Source organism: Callospermophilus lateralis, chromosome 12 (genome assembly GCF_048772815.1).
Source record: "Callospermophilus lateralis isolate mCalLat2 chromosome 12, mCalLat2.hap1, whole genome shotgun sequence".
NCBI lineage: Eukaryota > Metazoa > Chordata > Mammalia > Rodentia > Sciuridae > Callospermophilus > Callospermophilus lateralis.
This window is the reverse complement of record NC_135316.1, coordinates 84751164-84778758: the sequence shown is the minus strand read 5'-3', so window position 1 is coordinate 84778758 and position 27595 is coordinate 84751164. Positions and strand designations below refer to the sequence as shown.

The 27595-nt window shown below is 38.7% G+C and overlaps 1 protein-coding gene across 12 annotated transcripts in view; it reads left to right on the top strand.

Annotated features, from left to right (window-relative positions):
• The window catches only part of Fry (FRY microtubule binding protein), a 409821-nt gene that overhangs the window by 75474 nt on the left and 306752 nt on the right, over nucleotides 1–27595 (top strand). For 5 of the 12 annotated variants that reach the window (XM_076872112.1, XM_076872111.1, XM_076872109.1 and 2 more), the window contains 3 exons: nucleotides 12996–13126; nucleotides 19479–19549; nucleotides 20278–20450. The exons of 2 other annotated variants lie outside the window; for them this stretch is intronic. The gene's annotated coding sequence lies outside the window, so the exon portion shown is untranslated. The remainder of the gene's footprint in view (nucleotides 1–12995; nucleotides 13127–19478; nucleotides 19550–20277; nucleotides 20451–27595) is intronic. 5 more of the 12 variants (XM_076872110.1, XM_076872104.1, XM_076872108.1 and 2 more) reach the window with 1 other exon arrangement.

Sequence of the window (27595 nt, the reverse complement as noted above, 5' to 3'; positions counted from 1 at the left end):
TGGGAGCAGACATACTCAGATTTTCAGAAATCTGGTTGACCCTACTTCCCAAATTTATGCATACCTCAAAATAGAAAATGGATCTGGAGAAAATGACAAGTGTTCAAGAAGGACCCTGTCACACCCAAAACAAACTCTGTGGCCATACATTTCCTCCTCAGAACAAATTTATTCCTCCTTTTATTTCTCTATTTGGTTCTTCAAACTGTTATGTACAAATATAAACACTCAGCACAAGGTGAAAATGTGACTCTTGGTACCTTTTTGCAGAATGTTTGCTATAACTTTCACATGAGTAGAAAAGTTAATCATGATGCCTCACATACTATGATAGTGTTGCAAATATTGAACTAAATTTAGAAAAGATAATATGACAGAAGATTTAAAAAAAAAACTGATAAGTTCTACACTTGGCTTAGAGGAGACAGAGGACTCGTTAGAGGGAAGAATGGATTTAAAATAACATTCATAGTTAATTTCTTTCTACGTTAAATTATTTTAAATATTTTCATTGTACTCCCATCCCCCTGGAATTTAAAGACTCAATCTAACTCTTAACAATGTGGGCTGATGCTAAGTGGGAATTTTGAAACACAGTCATAGAAGTGGAAGAATATTTTTCCTCTGAACATGAAGTAGTAAAATCAGATGAAGAAAACAAGACTAGGAGACAGTATTCTGCCATTTCAAACAGCGAGGGGCAACTTCTCTATTGCTCAGAAGACCAAGGACCAAAGATGGTATTTTATTTCAACCAGCTAAAAATGTTTTTGGTGCAGGCTGTGGCATTATGACAGGATAGTTCAGGTCAATGTCTGCATTTCCAACCCAGACACCACGTACCTCTTAAGACCAGGCAAGTAGGCTGTCTCCCAATGGATGAGATCAACAGTCCTGACCTCCTGCTGCATACTGGTTAGTAGTGGGATGGTTTTTTTGGTTGCTTTTTAGTTCAAATGGCAGGGCACCCCAATGTTCAGTAATATTTTACTACTTTTGGCTCCTTGAAATACTAGAAATCTGAAAGTATCTTCTCCCTTGAGTTCCAAGATATTATTGTCTTCAGGTCTTTTCCAATTGTAGCTGCTCCTCTCCCTCATTTTAATTTAAATGTGGCTGGGTTTCCTCCAGCCCTGACTATTCTTCTAAATGCCCTTTTTCAGGCAATCTTTTGTGTTGCTGTTGTTGTCAACTGTTATCTAAATTCTAGACCCCGATGGCTTCTAAACATTCTTCAACTCTCTCCTAAACTTCAAACCTTGCATGAGCGGTTCGTTAATATTTCTACATCCTGTCTCTTGGGCACTGCAAAGTCGATTTTTTTTTTTTTTTTTTTTTTTTTTTTTAGAATCATCTTGTCAAGTGTTCAGAAACATTCTGTTTGAAATCCACCTGATTTATATATTGATTTGGAGAGAATAGATCTTTTCTTTATTTTTAAAGTCAACTTTTCTGTCTCTCAGTAACATTTTGTAGCATCTTCTAGATTCCATAGATTTGTTTGTTCAGTTTAAGTTTTTAATATTTCTTTTTTTTTCCTTCACATTTTCTGTTTGTTTGCTGCTAATTAGGAAAGTAATTGATGTTTGTATATTTGTACAACTACCTTCCTATTTCTGATAGCTTCATTAGTTTTTCATGATTCTCATATTTTCTAGGTGGATAATATTATTACCTGCAAATAATGATGTTTTGTCCTTTGGTTTCAATCCAGAATGTACCAGCATTTAGCTTGAGTATTTAGACTAATTTGCCTCAGTTTCTTCACCTGAAAAATGGTATAGAAATACTTTATATCACTGCTGAGAAGAGTAAATGCAATAAAGTATATAAAATTCTTGCATCAATATGCAGTTAATCAAGATCTCAATATATGTAAGCTAGTTTTAGAAATTTAATAGTCTAGTCTTAGATGTTATAATATAGATCCTGTTTGTATTTTTACTATGAATTGGACCTTTGTAGAAAATTTATATCCCAACCAGTTTTTACAAAAATATAGAAAAACAATTTTTCTAGACTGTTATAATGAATCTTCTTAGTCAATGGCTTTTTCTACAAGTGTAAAGTCTTCTTTTTTTGAGAGAGAGAGAAGAGAGATAGAGAGAGAGAGAGAGAGAGAGAGAGAGAGAGAGAGAGAGAATTTCTTAATATTTATTTTTCAGTTTTCAGTGGACACAACATTTATTTTTTATTTTATGTGGTGCTGAGGATCGAGCGCATTACCGCTTGAGCCACATCCTCAGCCCATGTGTAAAGTCTTCTAATTTACAAATTATATCACTAGTTATGTATATTTTTATTTTAGCATATTAATCAGAATTCCTAGATGAAATTGTTAAATAATGTCAGTGATCTTTATTGTCTTTTTAAAAAGTCAACCCCGAGATTCATTTATTCATCATGTGGTTTTCTAATTCTTAGTCTTGTGATGTTATACGTCTTTTAAATTTCTCCTTACCCATTATCTTTAGATTTATGTTATTTCTCTGTCATCTTAAATCCTATATTTAATCCACTAATTTTGATTTGTTGTAATTTAATAACAGTCTTAATTCAAAAGTTTTGCATACACATGTTTTGGGACCAGAGGGAATTATCAAAATCATATTATTCAAACCTTTTTTTTTTTTCAAATTCAGAAAGTAAACGGGTTGAAAGACTTGTTTCACAGCTTGTTAGTTATAAAACCAAAATAAGGATCAAATAATTTCCCCAATCCTCTGTTGCCACTCTAGCAGCCCACCTGGCTTCTTCCCCAATAGCCATGAGAATGAAGTCAAGGAGGTAAGAGTGGAATGTGAACCATCTGAAAGACTGAAAACCCTTTCACATGGCCAGGGCCTAAAGTAGCCAGCTAAGTGCTTTGAGAGCAAACAAAAAAAAAATTCCTCTGGGACTGAGGTTAGTTTGTATTGACACAGGAGAATAAATAATCCTTCTGTTGATTCAGGAGGGTTCAGAGCACCTGTCTTAAAGGAGCAGCAGCACATTTTTTCAACTGCCCAGTTTTAAGCTAGACCCCTGGGGGAGGGAACAAGGTCCCCTCCAATGGATATCATTGTCCCATCAGGACCTGACTGCACTTTTCCTCCTGGAGAAGGACTGCCACTTCCTTGAAATTTTCCCAGCAGGGCCTGTAAGCTTACTCATGGAAGCAGGAGAGAACAAATGCAGCCAGCCGGCCGGTGACTGCGCTCTCTCTGGCATGGCCTTTCTTGCTCTGGCTTGGTTAGTGAAGAGCTGGAGGCTAGTGGGCAGAAAGCAAAGGAGTAGTGTAGACATGGATTAAAAAATGAGCTTCCTTTTAATTTGGTAAGGATTGTGATAGTGAAATAAGGTATTTCATTTAACGGTAAATGTTGATACTTTAAATAATAAATGTATAAAACCACAGATGTGTATAGACACGAATGCACATAAAAATGTGTACATACACATGTATTTTGCATGCATCTGTGCACTTGCAAAGAGCCTGAAACCCAACAGAATCTCGTAGTGAAGCATCTTCGTGTACATGAGGAATGTTTTGCGTTGGAAATAATTCTTTAATAATAATAAGTCATTCTTTAAGTGTCTTTTTTTTTTTTTTTTGGTCTGGGATGTTCACATTTCATATAGAGTAATACTCAAAATGTTTTTATTTATTTTTTACTTTAATTTGGATTTTGTTAGTTTGTTTCTTGGAGTTTTGTTGTTTGCATTGCATGAAGATACTCTTGTCACCTGAAGTTACCTGTAAACTTGTGGGTGTAGCTCATGAAGATTCAGAATCAACCGATGTTTATTAAGGCCACCTCTGTGCCAAGCCTGGATCCAGGGACTTTCACAACAATAATTTTTTTTTACTCCCCCACAACCACTTCCCATGTGGGTACTTGATGTTATCGCTCTTACTTTAATGCTGAGGTCACAGAAGCTCAGATAAATGCAGGGATTTACCCTAGATCACGGAGCTACTGGATGCCAGGGTCTGGACTCAAACCCATTCTAATTTCAAGGTCATATTCTTTCATCCTCCTTCTGGATGAGGCCATTTCATACTGGATTGCAATTCCTTCAGGGCTGGGATAATGCTTCGTTTGCCTTCATGCAGTGTGTTGTCAGCTGTTTCCCTGGAGATTTTATGTTTTGTGGCTTATTATCTTTTATTAATTTTTATTTTTATCAAAGTATTACATAAGTGTGTTTTGAAACTTCAAACAACATTGTGAATCCTATAAAAATTAACCATCCCCCAACCTATCCTACACAATGAGTTTATTGTTTCATGCCATTTGATTTATAATTTGAGAGGAGAGGAAATAAGAAATTGCTTTCACTTAACGAACACTATATCCCAAGTTGTGTATGTGTGTGTGTGCTTTCTCTGGGTTATCTTATTGACTCCTCTGAACAACTCTGATGCCTCTGACTAAGCTATCCTGGGCTGTTTCCACCCCATGGGGCTGAGTCCCAGTGCCAAGAAGAATGAGAAGCACATTTATTGCAAAGTATTAAGAACGTTGTTAACAACATGTTTTATATACCATGTGGAAATTCGGCTGCTTTTTGAAGTTCTTCCTGCCAGTTTATCATAAACCGATTGCTAATTAGACAGCAATGAAGCAGAAGCAAATCTGCACGTAGCAGTTGTTTTTATGGAATCCTGCTCTCTTCCTCCTGAAAACCTGTGCATCCTCTTACAACTTTATTTGAATGTTTTGGAGTGTTTCAACTTTATTTTCAGAAGCTATGCAAGTAGCCTATAATTTTAAGTAAACGTTCTTAATTTGGCCTTCAAAATGTTGTATTTTCTGCTGTCTGCAGAATAACACATAGATAACCCCTTGAACTTGAGTGCAGACTGCACGGTCTGCTGCATTTGTGAAATTCAGTGCAAACACTGGGTCATTTGTTGAAACAAGTTATGTTTATCAATTTTTTTTGCTTATATTCACTTCTCCACTTACATTGTCCACTAAACACATGTGGTGGAAATTTGGTCTCTCTTCCTTCCGTCACCCTTTTCTTGTTCAAAGTATCCCCTAGCTGTTCTTCTCTTTTTAAAAATTGGTTCTTTTTAGTTATACATGACAGTAGAGTCAACTTTGACATATTTATACAACCATGGAGTCCTAGCTGTTCTTTATAATAACCAGGCAGTTAATTGGGTCATGTAGCATTATTCTCTGCCTAGGAACTCTGTCTAATTATTTTCTTCCCATCTCTTTCCTGGACTGATACATAAAAGAGCCCAATAACTGTTTGCTGCGTTGGGTGGACTGGAGTGGGTAGGACTGTCTGCCCAAGTCGGGAGCTTGTCTGCACCTCTCCCAGATGTGTGCTACGGGCAATTGCTCACAGAAGGGAAGAGCCAGGGTTTTCACAGTCCCTCCAGCCTGCCCCCTAGTCCTGCTGCTATCACTAAGCACAAGTCTGTTGTCATCATCTAGAATCTAGAAATGTCAATTAAATAGAACAGCAAAAGAAAAAAAATCGATTTTTTTGCACATGTTTTGAAATATAACTAAAGTTGTTGAGAGTCACATTTGAGCCATTTGTGGATCCAGAAAATCAACTCTATAAGCTTAGAGCCAAGTGTTCTGGCCTTACCCTTCCCTATCAGTCTTTGACCTACATGCTTTAGTTGGTCATGAACTCTTTAACTACTTTTTCTTTTCTAACTGCAAAGAGTTAGTATTTACCTTTGTTTAAGTACATGCAAATCTAACAGCTGAAGCCTCAAATTGTTTTTAGAACTTATTGGGAGTGAGAAGACAATTCTCCTTGTGTCTGCCTTGTTCCCTGCATGTACACCTACAAATCCAGCTCCTCGGTCCAGCAAATATTTCCTGAGTGCTGATTACATGCCAGGCACAGTGCTAGGTGCTGGGGATGCAAAGACGAGTAATAGACAAATTGCATTCCAGCAAGGGAGCCTGAGGACCTAAGCAGATAAGTATAAACAGTGTGAGGTGAGAGCACAGAGGGCTGGAGGGAGCCAGAAATGGTTGTGGGTTTTTTATTTTGTTTTGGATTTTTTTTTTGTTGTTTGTTTGTTTGTTTGTTTTGGTACCTGGGATTGAACCCAGGGGCTCTCAACTGCCACATCTCCAGCCCCCCCTTTTTTTTATATTTTATTAAAGACAGGGTCTCACTGAGTTGCTTAGGGCCTCACTAAATTGCTGAGGCTGGCTTTGAATTTGCAATCCTCCTACCTCAGCCTCCTGAATCACTGGGAGTATAGGCATGTGCCACTGCATCTGGCTCAGAAATGCTTTCTTAAAGGAGCCTGTGAAATTAGGGGGAAGGTGGGCAATATGGGGAGAAAGGCAAGAGAATTAAGAAGAGTAGAGAGTTAAAAAAGGACTCCAGGAGGAGGTAGCAACACAAATAAAGGTAACAACTGAGAAATGACCAGGGTGGGCAAGGGAGTGTGGAGGGCATGAATACACACAGCTGAGTTGTGCAGGCAGTTGTATGAGATGAATGTAAAGAGGCAAGGAAATGTCACACCAAGATGTGCAAATGGAGCTATATTTCACCTTCACCTGCCCTCTGCAGGGAGTCATTCAAATAATCTGAACTGGAGAATAAACTGACCATTTTCCTTTTAGATGGAGCCATTTGGCACCAACATTTAGGATATATTTGAGAAGGGAAAACCCGAGCAGGAGAGATGCTGATAGATCTAGATAGAGGTGAATGGAACTCTGCATTAAGACAGGGCTGACAGGAACAGAGGGGCTCATGGGTTCACAGAGGTGTAACTGGTGGCAGCTGATAAGCAGTAGATGTAGATAGTGCCAGAGACAGCAGGGAAGGATTTCACCAAGTTAGAAACTTCTGTGGCCAAGAAAGTGCAGCAAAGGTAGCAATGTAGAGACCATGATGATTTCAGTTCTGGACATGTTGAGAGTTTGGAAAATTCTGAGTATCCAGATGGAAAGGTCCATTGAGGAGCTGGATAGAAGAGCCCAAATCTGAAGCCATAAGATTTGAGAATTATATGTCTCTAAACTTTGAGAATGAGAACACAAAAATTGATTAAACTTGATCTATTAATTAACAAAATCGATTTAAAAGTCCAAGACTACTTTTAAACACTGATGCGTGTGTGTGTGTGCGCGCGCGTGCGCATGTGTACTCCACCCTCCCCTACTAAGGACAAATAATATTAATAAGAAGTATTCTGGGAAGCATTGCATCAGAAGAGGAGATTGAAGGAATGTAGACAAAAACAACATAAACCAAAACCACATACCTGCTCCAAAAAAAGAAGGTTTCATGAAGAAAATTACAGCTTTGAGTCCATGTCTAGGAAGAGTGTTTGACAGCTACAGGATATGAAAAGAAGTAAGGAACTAATTTGTTTGGTCTGAGGCAAGAAGAGAGAATGTTCACAGGAAGTCAGAATCCCTTGTATCTTCGAATATTGAATAAAGTCACTTTTAATACACCCCCCCACCCCATCCCCCACCCAACAGTATGAGCTTAGTGTGTTTGCCCAGCTGTGGTTTTTACCCTAAGTATAAAATAACTCTGTGCTGTGTCTTTTTGGATTGGGACCTAACTAAAGCCATTTGGATGTTTTGAAGCAGAAATTAAATTGTGGACATTTTCTAGGGAAAAGACAATTTCTATGTATACCTGTATATCATGGGATGTGTGTGTTTGTGTGCCCGCACATGCACATACATGTGTGTTACCTTCCAAACAATACAAGGATATCTATATGTATATATTACCTTTCAAACAACACAAACAACATTTGTCTTAAGTGAATTAAAGAATTTCACTTCTCGTGTCTTCCCCAGAAATGGCCAAAGAATAAACATTTCTAACAGTTGGCAAATACTGTATTTTAGTTTCAAATCTGAATTACGTTGAGAATTTCATGCTAGTTTTCCAAAATTCTTACATTTTTCCAAAATTTATAAATGCCTCATTACCAGAAACTTCAGAAGAATTTCTCTCTCAATTTAGAAAAGAAAATTTGGAAAAGCCACAGTTTAATATCTGACCTTCCAGAAAAACAGTAAGTAGAAAGTAAAGATCTGACAAAAAAAAAAAAAAAGACACACAAAGGCTTAAGCCAAGGTATTATTTTGAGAATGTTACAAGAATTATTGTGGAAAAATGAAAAAACCACACTAAGCTTTTGTTAAATTACTAGTCCAAAGCAAAACCACAATCATCAATGGAAAAAAACTGACCTCCCTAATGGGATAGCATTTCATAAATGTGGTGTGATAGCTGATCCATTGTGGAGAAACTTGTTCAACAACAAGAAAAATACAGGTTTGTGTATAAAAGGGTAATTACTGATTCAGTGACAACGCTGTTGACTTTCAGTCTACTTTGAGGACGATGAATTGAAAAATACAAATTGTATTTTGACTCCTTTTGACTGCTTGTGGTAGTTGGTGAGTGATAGCAAAGTGAAATTTCATTTTTTCATCTGATGTATCAATTATAATTATGAGGACAATTAATTTGACTTGTTTTGGACTCCTCAGCCTCTCATAAGTTATTCGAGTTTTTTTTTTTTTTTTTTTCCTTGCCTAACTTCTGTAGCTCAGGTAACCGATGTGATTCTGCAATCTGTATTTGGGGTAAAAATGGGAGTTCATAACCCACTTGAATCTAATGTATGAAATAGGATATGTCAAGAGCTTTGTAATGTTTTGAACAACCAATAAAAAAAAAGGAAAAAAAAAGAAAATAAATATATGTCATTGTAAAAAAAAAAGAGTGGTTAATTGTGAATTGGTTACATAGCATTAAGGCCCATCTTACTTGTAGGGGGAGAGAGACCACAAGAGTCATGTGCAGGAATTTAAGACACATTCTAAAACTTGTTTCGGCTTCTCTTGCCCTGGCCTGCCACAGCACCCAAGTAGCTATTGACAAAATGGCTTTGTATTAAAAATGTAAAGACTGAAGAATACCAATAGTCATTCCATAGGAACAAGGGGAAAGTGTTCTGTATTCAGCTAAGTTTGGGAAATGGTTAAACAAAGTTTAGTAGGTTAGTTCTTTGCTGTTGGATTCAAGAGCCTCGAATGTGCTTCTTTGCATGGTGAATCTCCAAGACAGAATGATTGTTTTCAGAATTTTCTAGACATTTTTCATTGAGACACATCTCTGAAACCAAAATCCCCTGAAAATGATGAGTTAAGGCACTGATTCCAGATGTACTATGAAAAACCCTTTCTATGTAGTCCCAGGAAAGGGGTTGAACCAGAGACCACAACTGCTGCTCCATTTCAGTTTCTTTGGTCCACACAGTGCCTTTAGAAACCCAAAGCTAGCCTGGTGTGGTGGCACACCTCTGTAAACCCAGCAATTCAGGAGGCCGAGGCAGGAGGATTACAAGTTTGAGGCCAACCTCAATAATTTAGTGACACTTTTAGCAACTTAGTGAGGTTCTGTCTCAAAATAAAAAAATAAAATAAGGGTTGGGGATGTAGCTCAGTGGTAAAGCACCCCTGGGTTCAATCCCTAGTGCTTAAGAACAAAAACAAAACCTAAAGCCTATGTTTACAAGTCAGAATATTTCATCATAGAAATTGGGATTATAAGCGTCTCTTAAAAATGAGGATGAGGCAAATCAAGGCCCGTAGTCCTCCAGAGCCACAGCCCACTGGGTCTTGGTAAGCCACTGCCCTTTCAGGGAGAGACCTTTGCCCCAGTTTTCATAGTGTCCATACTTCCTGCTTTCTTATGCCATGACAGTCCTCTCCTTATCTCATCTGGTGGCTCTGGCTTGCCTCCATTGGCTCCTGTCAGCTGTGAGGTGCCATCCACAGGGAAGAATTCCTTCTGTTGGCTGAGAGCCAGCTTCCAGGCTGGACCTGGGTGGCTGGTGGAGGGCAGGACAAAGTCAGTCTGGAACCAAAATGTTGGCGGTGGTTGTCTTGATTGATGGGAATACAAGATTTTTTCCTGTTTTATTTTACATAACTTATTTTGTGAGTGTATACTTTCTGAATATTCTGCAAAGTATAGTTGAAAGAGAAATTTTTTTAAAACAGCTAAAAAATTCCAAAATATAGATTTTTGAGGTTTAGCTACTGATTACTAGTAGTACTAATAAAATGAGTAGAAGTACAGATTTGATATAAGAAGCCAAAATTAGATCTGCTTCAAGAGTTAAAGATCTTCTCTCCCAACTACTCATCAAAAATTAATAATACAAATTTATAGTTATATTTTATGAGAGTAGAAAGATGTTGGTTTAGCTTATGTCATTTGACTTATGTCGTTTGATTTATATCGTTTGACTTTTCACATTTAAGCCTTGATTAGTTTCTAGAATGTGATATAGAGAGTAAGAGTAAATCACCTTTTCATCTAGAAAATGAAAATATCTATATAAATAGATGTATAAATAAATAGATGTATAGCCTGGGAGATTTGAAGTTGAAGATTAGGGCCCACCTCCTGGTGGAGATAGTTCCCAGTTTTGATCGGGTTTCTCAAAGCTAGCTGGGACTCAGTAGTGAGCAAACAAATGTGTCACACTCTGGAATCCTGAGTAACACTTAGACTTGTTTGGAATCTGAGTTGGAACCCAATTCCTGGACAGAGTTGTTTTTTTTTTTAAAAAAAAAAAAAAAAAAAGATGGTGGCTCTTCTTCAACACTTAAGGGCAGAAAGGAATTCTTTCTAGAAGAACACCTTTTGAAATTCCTCCTTTGCTTCTGTAGCTTTCCCTAGTCATAAAAGATGAGAGTGGGTACAAGGGAGATGCTTTGTGCATAAGGAAATGGAGCCAGAGAAGGGGAAGAATGAAACTCAGGGAAAGGGCCCACAAGGAGGTGAGACACCAAGAATAGAAGGAGAAACTTATGTATTCTAGATTTTGGTATTAAAGGAAGAAAAGACATGTTTGTGATTAGTTATCATATGATGCAATTTGTTGGCCCTTCTTTATAAATCTCTGTACAGTGGTTATAAGGTTTTTTTTCCACTCACTGTACCTGAAATTGCACAGAATAGCGCTAACTTGTTGTATAAAATTGTCCAGGACATCTCAGACATTTGTCATTAAGCATGTGATCCCACCTAACAACCAGGAGCTGTGTGGACATTCTTGCTGCACTTGCACCTGGAAGGTTCAGTTAGGAGCATCCCAGGAACAGCAGCAGCAGCAGAGAATGTGAGAGGACTAGCTCATTCCGTCCCACCTTGGGTGTCCAGGAAGCCTGCACTTACGCCAGCTCAGAGAACTGAAGTTGATCCTGATCCTGAAGTATTTGGGGCTTCCCAGCTTAGCTGGGTAGCTTGTGAGGAAGCTCTTCTTGACAAGAAATGCCTTTTCTCTCTCATTGCAGCTCTCACTCATCTATTCATTCTTTCTCCAATGTTAATTTAGAGCCTTCTGTAGACAATCCACTATTCTGTTGAATGCATTGCCTGGGAATGTCAAAGGAGCCATTCTTCTAGACATGCTTGGGGTTTATATAAATTTAAGCCTAAAGACATAACTCAGAATAATTACATTCTCATTCCCCCCCCCTCTCTCTTTTGAGATGGGGTCTCACTAAGTGCTGAGATTGGCCTCCAACTTGCAATCCTCCTGCCTCTCAGCCTCCCCAATAGCTAGGATAACAGGAATGTGTAACTGTGTCTGGTTAAATCCTTAAGTGAAAAAAAAAATTGCAAGACTCTTGGGGACATATGTATATTTTCCCCTTATTCTTGATATATATGATGGAATAAGTAGAAGAATTTTCACATTTATTTATTAGTTTTATTAGCTTGAATCTGGAACTTTTCTGAATCTTTGTTCAAATGCACTGTGATTGCCTTTAGGAAAAAGTTTAATTGAGGAACAATTGGCACATAATAAACTGCACATATTTAAAGTGTACAGTTTGTTTAGTTTTGACTTAAGTATATCCATCACTCCCCACCCCCAGTATTTCATCCAGTTCCTTGGTAATCCTTCCCTCCTTCCTCTCCACCCCTATTGCCAGACATCCACTAATCTCATTGTTGGCACTGTAGATTAGTTTACATTTTCTAGAATTTTATATAAATGGAATCACTCAGTATGAAAGCTCCTTGGTCTGGACTCTCTCGCTCAGCATGATTATTTTGAGATTTGCAGGAACATATCTTTTAATCCTAAATAGTATTCTGTTGTATAGATACACTGTGGTTTATCTATTCTCTTGCTGATGGACATGTTCTTTCTAGTATTTGGCTGTTAAAAGCAAAATTGGTGTTAATGCCAGTTTATGTGTTCTTGTATAAATACATGGCTTCATTTCTCTTAAATAAGTACCTAAGGAGAAATGGCTGGATCATATGGTAGGTTTATGCTAAAAAATCTTTTTAGAAACTGTGAAACTTTTTTTTTTTTTTTTCAAAATGGTTTTACCAGTTCACATTCCCACCAACCATGTTGTATGAATTTCAGGTCCTCTACAGTCTTCCTGACACTTGGTGTGGGCATTCTGGGTTTTAGTCATTCTAACTGGTGTGTAGTGGTATCAAGTGTAGTTTAGTTTGCATTTGGTGAACCCAGGAACACTCTACTACTGAGCTACATTGTCAGCCTTCTTTATTTTATTTTAAAATAGGGTTTTGTTAAGTTGCCCTGCCTCACCTTAAACTGCCTCCGTCTCCTCAGTATCTCAGATTACAAGTGTATACCATCATGGGCAGCTTTATTTAGGTCTTCTTTGATCCATCTTAGTGATGCTATTTTAGTTTTCAGTATACAGGTCTGCACATATTTGTCAAATTTGTCTCTAAATAGTTAATATTGTATGGTGTTTTTCAGTTTTTAATTTCTCATTTTTTTCTGTGCTAATATGAAAATACAATTGATTTTTGTGGATTTATCTTGTATCCTACAATCTTGCTGAAGTCACTTTATCAGTTTTTGTAACTTTGGGGGAATTCCAACAGATTCTGCATAGATAATTATTTAATCTGCAAATACAGTTTTATATTCTTCTTTCCAACTTAGATGTCTTTTAATTTCTTTTTCTTGCCAGATAAATAAAACCTCCGGTGCAATGCTGACTAGAACTGTTAAGAGGAGACATCTTGCCTTGTTCCTGGTCTTAGCGGGGAAGCATTCAGTGTTTCACGTTACTTGTGTGATCGTCTACAGTTTTTTGTAAATGTACTGTATTGGGTTGAGGAAGTTTCCTTCTGTTCTTACTTGATTGAATGTCTTTATCAGAAATACCACCCTCTAGTCAGATAAGCTTTATGAAAGTGGTATTATAATTACAAAGGTAATCTTTAACTTGCCAGAATAATACTGTCCAGCATGTGTGTGGTATGTGATTTCTCAATTTGCTGTTATTTATTATTCATGTATATACCTATGATATTTTTCATCTGAGGACACCAACCATTACTTAGTAAATTCAGACAAGGTACCGATGAAAGAAGCAAAAAATTACTTCCTTTTGCCAGATCAGAAACTGAAGACACCTGAATATGAAATAGCTGAATCTTAATAAATAATAGTTTATTTATTTATTTATTTTTCCAGAATAAAAATTCATAAATTTTTATTAGACTTTTTTTTGTTATTCAAGGAAGTTTTTTAAAAAGTAAAAACTATTAAAATACATTTCTGAATACTACACTCTTTGCTGTCATTCCCTCCAAAACAAAACCCTAAACCTGTGGGAGAAAGCACAGGCTGGATCTCAGAGCCAAAAGAAAGAAAATGAAATCTAATGGGAGCAACATGAAAGACCTTTGATGCGAATCACTCTCTTGCCAGGTCCTGGATGGCAAGGTCTCCCTCATAGTGAGCAGGTGTTGATGTTTGGAGGTTTTGATTGGTCAACCCATAAGACAGGAGAGAAATAAGGTTGCAATAAAAGCTAAAGCAATTGTGTTGCATTGAAAGATGTCTGGTGTGTGTATCAGTCTTGTGATTCACTGGACTGGTCAGCGCATCAGAAGTGTCCTGTCTAATTCTTTTTTTTTTTTCTTTTTACTTCTTTAATTCATTTATTGACTTCAACTTCTTTTTTTCTTTTTTTTTATTATTTCTTACATACATGACAATAGTGGAGTGCATTACATTCATGATTATCCATTCACAGCACAATTTTTTGTAACTCTGAATATAAAATATGTTCATGCCAAATTATGCCATTATATATGAGCTCTTTCTTTTTTTTTTTTGTATTACAATTCTTAATACACCTTTATACCACAATTTATCATATCTCTGTATATAAGGTATGTTGACACCAAATTCACAGCATTTTTAAATGGGAAGTGTGCTAACCAGGGGTAGTTTGCTGACATGTGAAGGATCAAGATGCCATGTCAGAGATCAGTGCTTAAAGAACTGAGCCTGGAAGTGGCCAGACCTGTTGGGAGTCTCAAGCAATAGGTCAGGAAAGAGATAATGAATGCTGTCACCAGGCAGTGACAGCAGGGGTGGAGGACACAAACCAAAAGATGTTTAAGGGGTAAATATGGCATGATTCAGACAGACTAATTCCAAGGTATGTGGCTTCAGTCACTGGCTAAATATCAGGTACCATTTTAGGGAAGTAAGGAATTCAGAAACTCAGGAGCTACATCTTTGGAGGCACCGGTTTTGTACATGATGAACTTCTGCCAGGAAGTGGTCATGTCACACTTGAACATGGAGATCCAGAACGCTGTGGAGATGCCTGGGCTGAGGCTGGGGCACACAGGTGAAAGTTGAAATCAGGGGCGATAATGACTGATAGGTAGAGCCACCTTTCTCCTGGTGGCTTGGTCCTGATAGTCACTTGCCAACCTGACTGTGGGAATCAACATTTCTCAGGCTGCTCTCTCTAGTATTCAGACACAAAACAAAGTCTTCAGTTCTTTTAGGATGCACATTTCAGTTCAGTTCCTTAAACAGTAGGAAATATAAACTGTCAGCCTGTCCTCTCTTGCTTTAGGGGTAGTATACATAGAGATTTGCTTACTTGTATCCTTTCACCAAAGGACCCACACAAATCAAATAAATATATATATATATATATATATATATATATATATATATATATATATATATATGCCCTTAAGCCTTACCAAAGTTTGAGAAAAGGCCAGGCAGTGACTGGCATTCTGCTGAGACTTGCAAAATTGAACCTGGAGGAAGGAGGAATGCAAGTGCAAATGAAGTTGGATGGCAACCAGCAAGAACTGGTTTTGAAGCTTTGTAAAAGAGGTACACTCTGCATGACATTAAAAACTTGTGTAAGAGTGCTTCAGCAAATCCCCATACCACAGTTTCTAGGATAAATAAAGAGGGTTTAAGAGAAGGGTGATTGGCTGAAGCCAGAATTTTTTTTTTTTTTGAAATGATTTTACATTTTGTTAGAAATGACCAACTTGTTTTAAGAGGTCAGAACCATTTTTATAAAAATTAATTTTTTAAGTAGGTATCTTCCAGATAGGTAATTTATGCTGATGTTAAAAAATAGATAATACCATTACCTGTTGGTGTTCATACAGCCCTGTTCTCTGGAACTGTTCCATCTTGTCTTTCCAATGTGTGTGCTTTCTCTGCCAAGCCCCACTGAAGACGGAGGATTGCTGTACAGTTGATCCTCAGTATCTGCAGGTGTTTAGCTCGAGGATCCCCACAGATCCCCAAATCCACAAATGCTCAGTCCTTTATATAATATGGCACAGAACCTGCATAGATCCTGTGCACATCCTGTCAGATGCTTTAAACATCTGTAGATGACTTGTAATACCTGATGCATGTAAGTGCTGTGTAAATAATTATCATACTGCACTGTGTCAGGAATAATGGCAAGGAAAAGTCTGTACATGTTCAGTGCAGATGCCACTGGAAAAAAATTTCCATCCACAGCTGGCTGGATCTGTGGATGTGGAGCCTGTGGACACGGAGGACAACTTCTTGCCATCCGTGGACATTAGTGCTCTGTCTCAGCCTAGTACCTGTGCACAAGGCCCCCACATCTGCCTTGTGAACTCAGTCTTTCTCTGAGAACCTTTTCGTTCCCATCTCCTGTCTATCAGGAAAAGGTAACAAGTAGATTTGCAGTGTCACCTTTGCACAGACTGCTCACCCTGTGCTGTAGTAACTTGTTTATTATAGGTCTGCTTCCTTCCTAGATGAAGAGATTCCTGAGTCCAGACATTGAACTTAGCATGGAGTCAGACGCATAGTAGATGCTCATTATATGCTTGCCAAAAACAGGATAGGAGGAAAAGATACTTCTAAGGAGCCCCTGAAGAACCTGAGCAGAAGGGACCCAAAACAGAGGAAGCAACACACGCAATGATAGTATTATGGAGAGCCAAAGGAGCAGAGAATGTTAAGAGGGAAGCACTAGTCATTAGTGTTTACTGCTATTGAAAGCCATCTTAATGATGTTTTTAGGAACTGAGGAAAGCTGTCCTTGGCCATAAACACACCCCAGATATTACTAGAGGCACTGTTACCCATACTAAGAAAAGTTATGCAGCCAATAAGAGGTGGCTGGTAACCTTTCAGAGAGAGAAATCCATTGAACTGCCCAACTTGGTGATATTCATCATTCTGACATTTTATACTATTATTTTCTTCTGATGGCAAACCCACTGGATAATAGGCCGTAACTGTTTAAAAATTGAATAAATAGTTAAAAAATAAGAAATATTTGCCGATGTGCATCACATATGGGTCAGATCAAAATTCAGAAGCTAATTTGGTGAATCCCAACAGATCTGAAACATCCATGGGTGGACCATTTCTGTAAAGGTGACAATGAGAAAGAAGTCCACAATTGTGAAGTTGTATCATTTTCAATACAGTTGCAGCTGTCTCTCTCTCAAAAAAAAAAAAAAAAGCAAAATAATTGAGAAATTCTCTTTATTAGCTACTCACACACAGGAATCCATAGCTACAAACTCAAGAAATGTCTTTGATGGGCTGAACATTCTAAGAGAAACAAGATAATGTCTCACTATGGGAAGAATAAAATGCTATGGGAGGACAACATTGTTCAATATAAAATACACAGCTTCTCAAAGGATATAAATAAGAGCATTTCAAAAGAGATCAATTTATTGAACTTATAGGAGAATGGACACCTTTAAAACATAATGCTTATTAAAATAGAAAATGTCTAATTACACACTTATAGTTACTTAATTATGCTGATAGTGTTAAGGTACCTCTAAGCTCAGATTTCAATATCATCATTTTTCTGACTGTCTGGAAAAAGAGTGAAATTCCTTTTGGCTGTTACTATAAAGAGGGAAGGCAGACTTAACATTGCAACCGATGAATACTCTTGTTAAGACCAAAGAAAGCTGAATTTTCTCTGGTTGATTACTATTCATGTTGCAGCCAATTTAAATATTTTTAAAGGATGGTTTGCTTTACTTTTTTTCATAGCCTTAATGCCACTTTTGAATGAATAAAAATTATTCTTTGTTTATATCACCCTAACTTTTTAATAATAGTGAATTCAAACTTTCCTCACTTTTCTCCTTAGGAAATATTTTAAATGAATAGATTCCTATCTGGTTTATATTCCTTTTGAGGGGGAATTACATTGGACAGGAGAGGGATTGAGTACACCTCATGAATCCCTCTGACCCTCTCTTATATCATTTAATTTTTAGAGGATCAGGGCACTAAAGTTACCTCCAAAATAGTGTAGGTAATCTAAATCTCAGGAAAATATAATGCTGTTATATAAAAGTGCATTCTAATATGAAAAGTCTTAACATGGAGCGTTTACTATTAAAGCAATTTCTTTCTGGCACACACCTACAAAGATCTGAGTTCTCCTTTTGCTTTTTTCCACTTTCATTTCAGGTACCTCAAAGCCCTCTGACAGCTCCCTTACACAGGGAAGTCCTAGTTACAGTTGCTGTGGTTAAGAATTGTTTTAGGAAACCAGAGAAGGATTTTCAATTCCCTGTAGATGTCATGCACATCTAACAAGTAGTATATTGGTGCAGTTTAAAGCATAAACTTGAACAAGAGTTTTATAGTCAAATAAAATCTTGTGTTTAATTTCTCTCCACCCACTCCTGCCAATTCCTAGATGCTTGACTCTGTGTCTCAGTGCACCCATCTATAAAACAGGGTTTAGGAGGAATCAGTGAGATAATGCATGCCAAAGGCTTAGCATAGGACCTGGCTGGCATTAAGCATGTGGTGAATGACAGCTGTTATTATGATGCATTCCAGATGCACAGGTACTTCAGTCTGTGCTTCCAGCAGCCTCTTAAAGACAGAAGCTAAATTATATGTGCACAAAATGCAGATGTAACTGATGCACACTTTATGTGTAATAATACTTTTCCTAAGAGACTTCCATTTCATCTCATATATGCTCTTATTTAGCCTTATGATAATACTATGAATTGGGAAAGAAAGTCACTGAACAACGTGCCTGACTGTTGCCACATTTTTCCTTTTTGGTGTCTAGCCTTTTATGCCCTAAGACTCTACCTTGTTATGTGTTTGAAAAATTAAACACAGTTCTTGGGGGTTGGGTATGGGAATGTATTTTTTTTTCCTATAAAGTCATTACCTCAAACTTTCTTAAGTGCTCTACTCTTTCTTTACTAGAAGAAAAATCTATTTTCAATAAGGTAAAGGAGTTTCAAGCAGTCTCCTGGGCTTTGAAAAAATGGTGGTATACAAGTCACTTGTTTGGTTTTAGAAGTTCGTGATACATTTCAGTTGGACAAAGTAGTTCTAAGTCCTGGGAGGGACCAATGCAGGTGATTCTCAGAATTGGTTAAAAAAATAATAACCTAATGATCTAATATGAAAACGATTGCTAAATTATCATAGCAATTCTAATTGGGACCTACTCGTAAAAACATGCTTTTCTCTTCAGAAATCTGTCCTACTTTGAAGACCTGTTGCTGAAAGGGCATAAGGAAGATAGAGAATAAAACTTCTGTTAGCACAGCAATGTGTCTTTGACTAGGTAAAGAGATCCAACTCTCACATTTTAATTTAATACAAGCTGCTTGGCATCCAGGAAACACAAGTAAACAGTGATTTCTAAAACAACACACAAATCCTTTACAATAAAATATATGTGTCTGCTGATCTCCAGCACTGGGAAAAGACAGATCTCATCTTCTTTATCTTCTGACTCACACTGCATCCAGACAGCAGGAGAGGGGTGTGTGTGTGTGTGTGTGTGTGCTGGTGCCCGCCCCCTGGAGAGGGACTGCCTGGACACAGCCCTGGGGCATGGCTGGGGAAGATAAATGATAGAATTATGATTTCTGCAGTCAGTTAAGAAAAAGAATGTAGGACATTGCCACATACCATAGAGCAAGGGAGAAGGAAATAAAGGACACAAAAAAGGAAAAGAAAGAAAATACGTGCCCAGGTCAAGCAGGAAGCTGGTTCTTCTGAGACCACCAAACCAACTGACCATTTTAGCTAGAAGCTACACAGCCTCCCCACAGGATAACAGCATTTATTTATTTATTTATTTTTATCTCTTGCATGGGGGCCCTCATCCTGTCAGCAGTGAACGCCTGTTTTCTAGACCTCCAGCCCCTCTGCCAGGCAGGGTGAACTTCTGGAGAAGCCATCTGCCAGGTGGAGCACAGGATGGGAGGATGGGTCAGCGCAATCCTGGGTTCCCAGCACTGCTGCCTGACACACACCCACAACCGGTTCCTTCCTGGTCATCACCCGCCATCTCTCATCTCCCTCTTCCAGCCAGCTCCTTGGCTGCTGGCCAGATAAGAATAAAAAAGGACATTTGTATGTATGTAGTTTGAAACACAAAGATAGGAGAGAATGTAATAATAAAAAAAAAAATGCCTCCTCAAATGGTTCAAAATCTCCAATAAGAGTTTAAGAAGTAACAAAAACCAGTCTCACAATTTGCACTGGCATTCATTCTTAAATAGTGAGTCGTGGTTGCTTTTATTTTTTTTTTAATTTATTGCACCATTAAGACAGGTATTTCATACTAGAAGCATGACACCACTTTTATTGCCATCCACAAAAGCACGGATGTGTGTTACCTCTGTTCAGATTCCCCAGTCTTCTGTACCTAATGATTTTGGGGGGATCTTTCTCCCCTGTGCTATTAACTGTTGAGAGGAGTGGCTACTTAGTAATTCTACACCTGTTCCCGTCCACGCCCATCAACTTGCTAAGCTTCCCAAACAAGTGCCCGGGAAAGCATGAGAACCTCCGAGTCCGGGCGGAGGAGGCTGTGGCAGAGGCTGCCTCTGGGTTTGGCTTTTGGGATTTTTGTTCCGAGTCTCCAATGAATCTACTACGATGGCAGTTGATGACAGCAATTTATATTCCAGAACGAAGAACAAACTAAATTCATCTCAAAATGATCATAAATCATCCCGACGGAGCAGCCTGCCACCTGAACTACTCATAGGAAATGACATTAGAGGAAAACTTCAAAGAAACATTAAGAACTTGGAACCCTTTCACCTGAGGCGCCCCAAAAAGAGACCATCCATATTTCCAGGTAGGAATCATTTAAATTTATGCCTTCCGATTAAAATGAAACCACACAACAAGGACTACATATCATTTGTCATAGTTAGATGGGAGTTTATAATTAACTTGGGATGTATTGAAGAGCTTTTGGTTGCCAAATAAACGCATTGGATTGGAAAAGTTAGAGCAGTTCTTCAGTCTGGAAGTGCCTATCTTATTCTTCCTTTTATTTTCTTAATTGATTGTGACATCTAAGGATCTGTATATATAGGCAAGTATGTTATGACTCGTCAGCATCAGCAGGACAGGGAACTACTTTGCATGCGGTGCTGGAGAATTCTGTGTTGCATTTCATGTTCTGGTATTTTCTTTATTTTGCAAGATTATTGGATTGTGGCTTGAAGTTGGCATCAGAAATCTGTGGGCACCAGAAATTAATGCCATTAAATACTCCAATGCATGCTTCAAATTCCTGTCTAGCATCAGAGCCTAAAACCGTTTGTAGTAAAAGGCTCAATTAAACAATGTGGATGGTGAAATGTATTAGGGAACAGGAGACACACGGATTTCAATCTTGATGAAGAGACTCTGATGTCTGCCTTAGATGTTCTTGGATGGATTATTATTGGTGTGTAGAGAGCACAAGATAACCAGTGACCCTGATGCCTGGCCAAGCCATTTCAGCCGTCACTGCAGAGAATGAATTATTTAGTCAACTTGATTTCACGACCCCTTGCATTGGAATTTCCAGGAAAAACTGGAAGTGGCTTTTTTGTGGTGGTTGATTGATTGATTTGCAGAGGATAGATGAGGGCCAACTGCGGAGGGATGACTCTGTGTTGATAGAAAATAATTTAGTCAACTATTGGGTTTTTAATTTTTTTTTAAGTTATAGAGGGACACAGTATCTTTATTTTGTTTATATTTTTATGTGGTGCTGAGGATCGAACCCAGTGCTTCACACGTGCAAGGCAAGTGCTTTGCCACTGAGCCACAACCCCAGCCCCTCAGCTATTGTTTCATAAAACCTCTACGGAATCCTCTGATGAAGATGACAGAGAGACTTGGGACTGCAGTCCACAAATTGAAAGTCACATTTCTTAAGGAAGCTGTTGTTTTAATGGATTTCTTCTTGGTTTACTGATGTTGCCCTGTGTCTAACTTTTTGGCAGAGAAAAAGCAACTCTCTGCCTAGGATGGACCAGATGGTGTGAACTTATAGGAGAGTTTGGGGAAGTGGCAGGAGATGAGATGGGAAATGCTAGAAGGAGGGGGACTTCAGTGTTCACAGTGAAAGTCACTTTGGGCCGCATCTCTTTGATCTCCTGAGGGTACCAAGGAATGCAGACCTGCCCTGTTTTCTGAAACCCATGGCAAAAAGTATTTCTAGGTTGGTTCACTTGCCCTACTTCCAGAACCTTCTTACAGGGCTGTTCTTCACCTTCGGTCCACATCCCACCCCCCACCCCCATTTGTTGGTTTAACGTGCCTGGATCCATGGATATTATAATTCTCCCTGCATTTCTCCACTTCACACTCCGAGCGGGCTTCTCCTCTTTCCAAATCTCCAGATCCAAGGAGGACACCACTCCTGCACCCATGATTCCCGCCCTTGTCCTCTCTTTCCATAAGTCATCTGGCCCTGGCCTGTTAGCAACAGCCCAAATCTGTGAGAAGGCCTCTTGGCTTCGATCTTGCCTAAGTTCTGCTTTCTAAGATCTTGAGTTGGCAACATTAATTTGGTGAGATGAACTCATGAAAGGGCAGTGAGCTTTGGGGAGCTGAGTCCTAGTGTAGACAGTGTCTGTCCCTCAGCCCCCTCCAGCTGCCCTTGGCCCCCTCACTGACTCCTAGGCTCCAGCTGTGCCATTTGTTTCTGTCCCCAGTGCTTTCATTGGAAACAGCCGCAGATGGATTCTTCCTATCCTTCCCCCACCTCTTTCACTTCACTGCCAGGCTTTCCACGGACAAGAGGCACCTGCCCAGTTTGATCAACACTGGCTACTAGTTCCTTTCAACTAAACCACAATACCACTGTCATGCAAGTTGCACTAGCTGCTTTTTATGGTGGATGAATCAGAAACGCCAATGGGCTGCTGATCCTGGCCCAGATCCCACGTTCCTCCTGCAAATAGAAGCATACACGGAGTGTGATGCTGCTCTGCTGTTGTATAAGAAAAAAGCAGGCAGAATAGATGTGGGACCTGAGGGTCCAAGAAATTAAGTCGCATCTCACAATTAATAAATGGCCAAACTAAGGCTTGGACCAGGTCTTTGGACTCCAACATTCAAGCAGCTTCCACTGTACCGCCACACTCCACTGTCACCTGTTATGATCATTTGTCTGGTGAGATGCAAGAGCTGAGGACACCTCAGTGTTCCAGTGTTCCCTCCACCCGTATGTGCACACAGACAAATTTTACCTCCACCTCAAGTCTCATATTTTCAGTTCTGCTCTGGATGATTGATTGGTTGATTATTTCATTCATTCATTCACTCATTCTTCATTTAGCTCTTGCATTGTGTTGGGGATACACCTTCAAGAACTCCATATTTTTCTTTTGTTCTTATCATCCGTTTCCCCTCTCAGGGACATGTCACACTGCAGATAGCTATCTACCTAAAAGGCCTGTTTGTTTCATTCCCTGGTTTAAGATTCCTCAGGGTCACCACTGCTTTTAGGATAAAGTCCAAGCTCCTTAGGAAATGAAGATGCCAAATCTGTCCACTGCTTCTGTCCGCGGCCCCTTGCCCAGCACTCCTTCCCACTGTGCTCAGCAAGCTCCGCCAGCTTCAGATCCTGGGGCCCTTCGTGCTCACTCTTCTAGGGTACATGCCGTACAAGCTACCTTCACATTTCCTCCTAATTTCTACTTTGACTTCAGTGTCAATTTCAGATCTTTTCTTCCAAGAATTTTCCCGAATTCCTCTTCTGCAATGGTCCAGTCTGTGTTCTTCTCACAACACCTGGACTTTTCTCTACCACAGCACTTATCGCACTGTATTGTTTACTCGTCTGTATCTTCTGCTGGCTAGCCATCCAGGGACCGTATCAGTCTTGTTAACCATCGTATACCAACTACCTCTTACAATGGCTGGTACATAGTATTCCTTCAATACAGTTATCCAGTTGACTCAAACCGCACTAAATGCAATGAACTCTTGGCATCCTTTTGTGCTCTGCCTTCTTCCTTACTCTGTTCATGCCATTCTCCCCTCACCTTCTAACACACACACACACACACACACACACACACACACACACACACATGTCTGTGTTCCTATTATGCCTTTTCTTTCATTCTCCATGTGGGCTTGAAGGCCCAATCCTAGTCATCCATCTGTGATTGCCCAAAATTGTTCCTATGACCTCTTTTTAGTTCTCCTGGATGTCAACAACCTTCTTGGACTCAGTACTGTATTATATTGTTAACTTTATGTTCATGTAGAAGCTCTTTGGAAACAGAGACTACATCTCACTCCCTTGAATGGCCCAGTTGTCTAAGAAGGGAGAATTGCACAAAGTGAGTGTCCATTCAACATCTGGTGGTTAATTAACTGATTTCCTGTGAAGCTGTGTCAGTCCTGTGGAACTATCTGAAAATAACTATCCTGGAAATAATTAGTGGGCAGATAATAATTGCCAAGGGTGAAGGTCTTTATACTGCTTTTTATCACAATATGAATTCCCTGTGGGGGAAATACTTGGATGGCTTGTCTCAGTGTGTCATTCATTCATTGAAAAATGTATTAGGATTCTACTGGATGCCAGCAATTATTCTAGACTTTGGGGAGACAGTGAAAGTCACTTAGTTTCAAGTCCAGGCAGATTGGAAAGAACTTGCCTAGCAGGGTATCTTGCGTGTGGCACAACTCAATAAATGCCTCTAGAATAAAGGAATGGAGGAACCGCATGGTCACAGCCGTGAATCTTATAAAAGAAAACCAGTACATTTAAAAATCATATTGACCCGAAGACATCAAAGACTAACATTTTGTATTCCCTTGGAGAAGCCTCACCAATAGCATGGTAGAGTGAGTTAGAGCATCTCAACCTTGGTCTGGAAGAAAGTGGGGTGCAGGGGCCAGGTGTAATGGGTTTTTCATTCAGCACTTTTAGGTAAACAAGTTGGTGTGTCTGTTCAGTGGGTTCTTAAAATATCCTACTGATTTTACAATCATATGTTGTGAAAAACAAGGAGCCATCTGCTCGGAGGAAACAGACAATTCGAGTTACTTCCTTGTCACTTAGTCAGAGGGCATTACAGCGAGGATGCTCACAGCCAAGAGGAGGAGGGAAGTCCGGCCAGATTCGCGGGACAGAGACTCCGGCATGTAGGCTAACATTGTTTCTTATATTATAGTCCAATTCTGTTTCAAAAGCAAGCTATTTTTGCTTTAATCCACAATCTTAAAAAATAGCTTACTTAAAATTATGCTTTTTTTAATCATTAAATGGGTTTAGAGTATTTCTAAAGTAAAACTGCTTTATTCCTTTTCTTGCTGAGTGTCATTATTTACTAGAAACACAGGGTAGTTGTGAGAACATGGCAGCCAGATGCTTTCTGGCCTTTCCTATAAGTGAATGAGCTTGGCCCAGAAGACCGTGAAGATGGGCATCAGGTCTGCGTTCCCTTCTGAATTCCTCCCTGTGACAGGCACAGTGAAAGGCACATTGCTTAGGCGTGCTCCCTGAACTACAGGTCACACAGTTCTAATCCACATATCTCAAATTCCAAATGCTACAAAATTAGGCACTGACAGAGGGCTCAAATGGAAAATTCCACACTTGACCTCATGTGATGGTCAGTCAAAACCCAGGCACACTAAAAATACTGTATATACTTACTGTCAGGTTCTGTGAATACGGTATAAATGAAATAAACAACTGAATTGACTTTTTCAATTTGAATTTGAATTTTATGTTTAGCCTCGGGTCCCATCCCCAAGACAATTCATTATGCTTATGTAAGTATTCCACAAAATACAAAGCACCTTTGGTTCCAAGCATTTTGGATAAGGGATATTCACCTTCTATTTGTTCTCTATTAGAATTGCATCACCCCAGAACCCCGCCGATTGGTGCATTTGGTGATGTTTCAGTGAGGTCTACAAGGCCTATAACTTGGTTAGGTCCTCCATAAACACTTGATGTGAAAAGAGTGCTCCCTACAATTGTGTCCCCATTGTCATAGGTCCCGTGGTTACACTGTGATGACTGAAGCCATGTCTCATTCACCATGGTATGCCCCTCAACACCCACCCAGATCATTTTGTATATGGTAGGTGCTTAAGGGCTAATGAAGTAGTTAGGCAAGATAGAAGATGTCCTGAGTGCGAGGAGAAATATGTCACAACCACCCCACCAGCCACACCCCTGTCCACCTGGTACCATAACTTCTTTAAAGAACCACTTCCCATGCTGTGTCTGGGGCCAAAGCCGAAGGGGCCTCACAGGCAAGAGTTGGAAACTTTGCTCTCCTGACAGGACTTCAGCCCAAGAATTTCCCCAAATCAAGAGTTGCTGAAGAAATGGGTTCAGGTTCTAATTCTCCATCTGACTAAACTTGTAACCTGGGACATGTCACTTCATCTCTCAAAACCTGTTTCTTCACCTTTGGAATTGGAATGTAAACAGTATTTTCACAGGCTGTGTTAAGCCCAAATGATATAATGCATGATTGCAAAACAATACACAACTGAGCTTCACTGTGTTATTTTCTTTCTTTGGTGGTATTGAAGATTTGGTTTCTCATAATAGTAATTTTTCTTCTAATGAGTAGTTGTTGGATACACTCTTAACACTTTTACAAATCTTCATGGTTTGAAAGTTATCCAAAGCGCAAATCCAGTCCTCTCCTGATATAAAATTCTGTGTAGCACACTGATAGACTCATTGAACTGAATTTTCTCATTAGAAAGTATGACATGAAAAGTCTTCATTGTAGTAACTATACATGTATTTCTCCAATGTGAATCATTAAATTTAAGATATTGTCATGTGAGGCCTCTAAAGATTGTATGAAATAATAATACTGTGTTTAATAAACTTACTCCTGTACTTTGTGTATTTAATATTTAATCTAATTTTATCTGTTTAAAACCTTTTTTTTGGAAATTCGGTCCTAAAAACTTGGAATGGGAAAATAATTGGTTTGCCTTTGTGACTTTAAAAAGCAGACTATTATATACAAGGATATAAATAAATTCTTGAAATAAATCTACTGAAATAGTGAGAATTTAGACCTCAGTAACTTTAAAATCAATGCATTATTTGGATTCCAAATTAGTTATTTGTGGCAGTTTTAATTGAAAAATACTGATAAAACGAAAATAGGTACCCTGTTTATTTGTATCTGTTATACAAGTTTATTATAAGGGAAACTGAGTTTTTGTTTTACATTTTCTTTTATAAAAAGGAAACGGATTTTTTTGAGTGTACCAGGGATTGAACTCAGGGGCACTTGACCACTGAACCACATCTCCAGTCCTATTTTTTTTTTTTTTTTTTAATTTAGAGACAGGGTCTCACTAAGTTGCTTAGTGCCTCGCTTTTGCTGAGGCTGACTTTGAACTCATGATTCTCCTGCCTCAGCCTCCTGAGCCGTTGAGATTACAGGTGTAATTTTCTTACTGGCTAAGAAAACAGATTTTAATGAGGCAATTATGTCTGGTTACTTTTTAAGGGAAAAAAATGTGAATAAGATATTTATATGCATGATTAAAAAAAGAGAGAGGAGAGAGAAAATTTTTTAATATTTATTTTTTAGTTTTTGGTGGACACAACATCTTTATTTTATTTTTATGTGGTGCTGAGGATCGAACTCAGCACCCCGTGCATGCCAGGCGAGCGCATTACCACTTGAGCCACATCCCCAGCCCTATGCATGATTTATATGCATATAAGCAAGGAGAAAATGATTTTTTTTCTTACCTCTGAAATACTGATAGTAAAAGAAGAAAAGATTAAATTTATAGTTCAATTTTAAGGTTTTGTCCTTTTTATAAGTTGTGTATGTGTGTGTGTGTGTGTGTATGTGTGTGTTTGTGTGTGTGTGAATGTATATAAACTAAAATAGTTCACATACGGGGTTCTGAATTCAGGACTTAAGTGCTTAAACAGGTCTGACCTAAAAGCAGTTCATTTTCATTCATTGCTCGACAGCTTAAAGT